This window comes from Lycium barbarum, chromosome 6, assembly GCF_019175385.1.
Source record: "Lycium barbarum isolate Lr01 chromosome 6, ASM1917538v2, whole genome shotgun sequence".
In the NCBI taxonomy this organism is placed as follows: Eukaryota; Viridiplantae; Streptophyta; class Magnoliopsida; order Solanales; family Solanaceae; genus Lycium; species Lycium barbarum.
Window position 1 is genome coordinate 103,055,205 of NC_083342.1, and position 5,771 is coordinate 103,060,975.

At 42.1% G+C, this 5,771-nt stretch overlaps 1 long non-coding RNA gene across 1 annotated transcript; it reads left to right on the forward strand.

The window, feature by feature from the left end:
• Positions 1–1,984: 1,984 nt before the first annotated feature.
• Positions 1,985–4,094, forward strand: LOC132599901 (uncharacterized). The gene is made up of 3 exons (XR_009567065.1): positions 1,985–2,439; positions 2,779–2,834; positions 3,725–4,094. It is a non-coding gene; the product is annotated as an uncharacterized LOC132599901 (long non-coding RNA).
• Positions 4,095–5,771: the final 1,677 nt, after the last annotated feature.

Consider the following 5,771-nt stretch of genomic DNA (forward strand, 5'->3'; position numbering starts at 1 on the left):
TTTCTTTAAATGCCTCACACGGCATATGCATCATGTCCTCGAAAACAACCGGAGACATGCTTGGGTTCGTCCACCCTAAAATAGGACACTTTAGGCTCGTCCGCCTTTAATAGGATATCATTTCTTTAAATGCCTCACACGGCATATGCATCATGTCCTCGAAAACAACCGGAGACATACTTGGGTTCGTCCACCCTAAAATAGGACATATCGGGTTCTTCCACCCTAAAATAGGACATATCGGGTTCTTCCACCCTAAAATAGGATACTTGGGTCCTTCCACCCTAAAATAGGATACTTGGGTTCGTCCACCCTAAAATAGGACATATTGGGTCATTCCACCCTAAAATAAGAATTCACATTTTTGTCTTGAATTTTACAGGATTGGCGTCGAGTCTCCGAAGACAACCGGGGGCATCATTCGACTATACAGTCTCATATGCATAAGTCAGACGGCTGCACTATGACTTTACTCTCTACCTTATCATTCACTTTACCAACTCTAACGATTTTACCATGAACTTTAAAGGAATTATCATTAAGCCTCCGAAGACAACCGGAGATATATCATCAAGTCCCCGAAGACAACCGGAGATATATCATCGAGTCCCCGAAGACAACCGGAGACATCACATGGCTACACAGCCTCACCTGCATAAGCCAAACGGCTACACACTTACTTTACTCTACACTTTATCGCTTTATTTCACCATCTACTTTACCTACTTTAACGACTTTACCTTAAATTCCGCAGATATCATTTATCATCGAGTCCCGGAAGATAGCCGGAGATCTCATTATCATTTAAAGTCTTCAAATACAACTGGAGATATTCAGCATAAACATCGCGCATTCATTCAAGTCCTGGAAGACAACCAGAGACAACATTTGGCCACACTGCTTCATTAAAAGCCACACGGCTTCATCTTCATTCCCACACTCATATTTTCTATCATTTTACACTCTTTATAATTTTACACTTCCAACTTTACTACTAATTTTGACATGAATTTCAGTTTTGGCAGCAAGTACAACCTGCAGAGACGCAACGCAGCGTGGAACTTTATCTTACGCAGTGAACTGGGGCAAATTTGCTGAAGAGGAATATCAAACTCATAAGCAAAGGTCACGAATCTACTCTCGAACTCGACTCCGCCTACGTCCACAAACATGTGATACGTAGGTTATCCAAAAAAAATCGTTCATATCCACCACTAAAACTCTACTCAATCAACTCTTGTCGCAATCTCGTATACTTTTCTACATCCCCAGTGTCTCCATAATTCAACACTGGGGGCATTTTTGAGAATTTACATCGTGTCTAGTAGAGTCCTACTTAAAGGTGTGTTGCGCGCCACATTTATAATTAGGAGGCTATAAGCGTATGTTCCATTCTCGTCACATGTCCACGACCCTTGCAACGTTATAAATTCATAAATAACATTAGCTCAATAGGTTTGACCTGTAACACCCCGCATCTTGGAACCAAGCTTAAACTCATATCATTAAAGTTCTAGTGGGTTGACAGGTCTATTTCGGGCAACGATAACTCCTTGATCCGTTGTGAATCTGGAAGAACTTCCTTGTTGAAAGTTGTAGCCCTATTACCAAGATTTCCAACGGTATATTATGGGGATTAAATGGATATATGTGCAAAAAGTTATGCCCCATTGACTGAAGCCTGTTCGCTGGAAAATCGCCTGCGTTACGGTGACGAGTTACGGACCGTAACTCGTGTTACGGACCGTAACAGTGTACCGTAACACAGACGAAATTTCCAGAACCTCACTGGAAATTTTCATCAAGATACGGTCCCAAGATACGGTCCGTCCCTTCGTGTTACGGATCGTACCTTGTGTTACGGACCGTAACATCGGACCGTAACACAAGGAAAATTTCCAGAAAGTTTCTGGAAATTTTCATCAGGGTACGACGCGATGTTACGGTCCGTACCCTGTGTTACGGTACCGTAACGTGGGCGCGTTTTGGTCCGCATTTGAGATTCGGGTCAACTGACTTCGGGAGGCCATAACCCCATCGTAAGTTGAGAATTTGGGAAAACTCAAAGAATGAAAGTTGTAGATTATTGAAATATCTTTCCAACCATAGGTTGTGGGTTCACAAGCGACGTCGGGATTGGGAGATATGGACGTTTTAAGACAGAACAGTCCCGACCCGTTTTCAAGTTGGGTCAACCCATTTTCCCTTGGTATTTAAAGAAAATGAAACCCTAGAAGCCTCATTTTTTCCCCTCATTTCAGATTTTAGAGAGAGGAAAAAGAGAGAGAGAAATTTAGAGAGAAGAAGGAGAAAATCAACCAATTTTAAGGCCCCGAATCCTAAAGCTCGTGAAGGATAAAGTGTAGTACGAGTTGTGGTCGTCATTTTAAGCTAAAGATCGGGCTTGGGAGTGTTGATTTCGTGGTGACTACCCAAAAGGTAATATTTCTACTCCCAAATCATTTATAATTGCGAATTGATGATTTATTGAGAGAATAATGATTGGGTTGTTGAAGATAATTATATGAACTATGTTAGAATTGTTGGGTTGTTCATTTGGGATTGTTGTATTCATATGGATTATGAAGAATGATGTTAATTGCATCTAAATGGGATTGTAGAAATGACTAGAAGTAAGAGAATGGGGATTTGGTGAAGAAAACACCATTAATGAGGGTTATAGAGCTTCATGCCCACTAAGTGTTTGATAAAATGCTTAGATGAACAAAACATGGATATTGTTGCTAATATAGAATCCCTATGACTTGTATGCTATAGATTGAAGTTGAAGGGGGTGAAGGACATTGTGATACGCTCAAAAGCGGAAGGTTAAGGTATGTAGAACTTCCATCCACATGTGGGAACTTCTATGTTCTTCCCCGTGATCCGTTTAGTAAATTCTATGAAGTTCAACTCCTAGGGCATTAAACCCAATGTATTGGTAGCCCGTAATTATGTATGTATGTATGAACATGAATTCCATATGTATGTTCGTTATTGTGTTCCTAAACCTCCATTTCGGACATTAGGAATCCTAGATTAATCCATGAATCATGAATTCTTTCTCATGTGTTCTCATTATGTTCATATGAAACTGCATGAGTTATTTTTACAAGTTATTTCATGAAAATATGTTTACAAGTCCTTTCGTGAAAATCATGATTTCAAGACAAGTACAAGTTAATTCACGAAAGTCATGGGCTTCTTAGCCAACTATGTTATTTTCATGTTCGGGAGTTGTAATAATACCGAGAAGGCTCAGATAGCCTGAAACTACGTATGCCAACGTAGGATAAGAATCGCTCCGCCCAGTAGGACGATTCCTTCATATGTTCCCCATTGAGGGATTTGGATCCATTTATGTTATGTTCATGTCTCGTGCCCCGGCAAGGTACGAGATGGCTTAGCTGATCGGGCAGAGATCAGACTCCACGCTTCTCCCCATGGTGGTTTATGTCGGTATTACAGATTATTACAGATCATTTCAGATTATCTCATGCTTACAGTACTCATGTTTTATGTTCAGTTTCAGTACTCAGTTTCAGTTTCAATTCCATGTTATGTACTCATGCTCATGCTCATGTTCATGTCCCAGTTTTCAATTTTTAGTTCCTATCATGTTATTCTATGTCCTATGTTGTTCTTCCGGTTGCTTTACATACCAGTACATTCAATGTGCTGACGTCCCCTTTTATTTCCCGGGGGCCTGTATTTCACGATGCAGGTACGGATTTACAGGACGACGCTTCTGATCATTAGGATTTGCTCGTGCTAGCTTATTGGTGAGCCCCATTTCATTCGGGGTTTTAAGCATTGTCTTCTCTATGTAGTTTTGCATGTAAAGGTATGCTGGGGGCCTTGTCCCAGTACGTATGACTTCCAGTCCAAACTCAAAATAGAGGTTTCATAGACTAGACAAATCAGTTATGTCATGATAGACATTTGAAGTCATATGGACATTTGGGCACACTCATGTTTAAACAAGTACTTTATTATGTAATATGACCTATTATGTTGTACAAAGGTTCATCATGCATTCACGTCATATTCCGCTTATAATATGAAATCATGTTAGTTCAGCAAGTCATGTGGTTCGCTCGGTCACATGTAGTCAGGCACCGAGTGCCGTGTTACGTCCAGGCAATGGTTCGGGGCGTGACAAAGCTTGGTATCAAAGCCTAGGTTCAAGTGTCTTTAGGGAGTCTATGAAACCGTGTCTAGCGGGGTCTCTTTTATATGTGTAAGGGCCCCACACATATAAACAGTTGACCACCAGGACATTCAGGATTGTCTCATTTCTTTCATATTCTAGATCGTGCAATTAGAGCAGTATTTTTAGGATGATTTCCTAACTCGTGCGTATACGTGTTTTCAGAAAATGCCTTACAAAAGAACTTACAAGAAGAAAAACACAGCCACTAGCCAAAGGGCTGCCGCCGAAGTAGCTCACGAAGATACTGTTCCGACTCAGGCAACAGCTCCAACCACCTCTACTGTTACACCTCCGAATGCTTCGGATAGGGATGTTAGGAGTGCTATCAATATGCTCACCCAGCTAGTAGCAGCTCAGACCCAACGTCAGGAAACTGGGCCAAGTTCAGGAGGTAATGGGGAGTCTTCTAAGGCAAAGGACTTTCTCAGAATGAATCCCCCAGTATTCACGGGAACGAAAAAGGATGAAGATCCTCAGGACTACATTGACGCTCTCCAAAAGATCTTCAGGATTATGACAGTTACCGAAACAGAAGCAGCTACTTTTGGAGCTCATCAATTACAGGGCATTGCTAACACGTGGTATGAATCTTGGGAATTGTCCCGAGGTGAGAGTGCACCTGATGCTACATGGGATGAATTTGCTAGCGCATTTCTAGACCACTTTATGCCAATAGAGCTCAGAGAGGCTAAGGCCGAACAGTTCCTGAAACTTAAGCAAAATGGCAGGCCAGTTCAAGAATACTATTTGGAATTCGTTAGTCTGGCAAAGCATGCCCCACACATGGTACCTGATATGAGGGCAAGAGTGAGAAGATTCGTGGGAGGTCTTGATTCCCATTTGTATGATGGAGCCAATATTGTTGCACAAAATGGGACCATGACTATTTCCAAGATGGTTGCTTTTGTGCAGGGCAAGGAGACAAGGATAAAGGAGGAAGAAGCCTTACAAAAAGAGAAATACAAGGAGTACAACAAGAGGGTCAAATCTACCGGACAGTTCAGCGGGAACCGAAATAGGAACTTCTTCAAGAACAGGTCAGCAACACCTGCTCCGTCCACAGCAAGTGCCCCACCCTCTAAGTTCCGCAATGATAAGAGGCAGAATTTCAGGCCATCAAGTTCGTACTCTCAAACTAGTGGGGGTCAGTCGAACTATAATTATCCGATATGCGGCAAATGTAATAAGAAACACTTAGGTGAGTGTCTCATGGGCAGGAATGTATGTTATGGTTGTGGCCAGAGGGGCCATATTCAGAAATATTGTCCATCAGCTAGGCAAGGTACCAGAGGTAATGTGACGCAAACCACAAATTCAGCAGTCCCTCGTAATAATCAGGCCCAGCAGGGGAGCAATGCAGTTAGGGCTGGGAACGCAAGCGGGGGGCGAAACCGCATGTATGCATTGACAGGCCGTCAGAATGCAGAGGCTCGGGCAGATGTTGTTACAGGTACTCTAACAGTTTTCACTTTCGATGTATATGCCCTTATTGACCCAGGATCCACCCTATCTTATGTAACCCCTTTTGTTGCTAAGAAATTTGGTATTGAACCTGAAA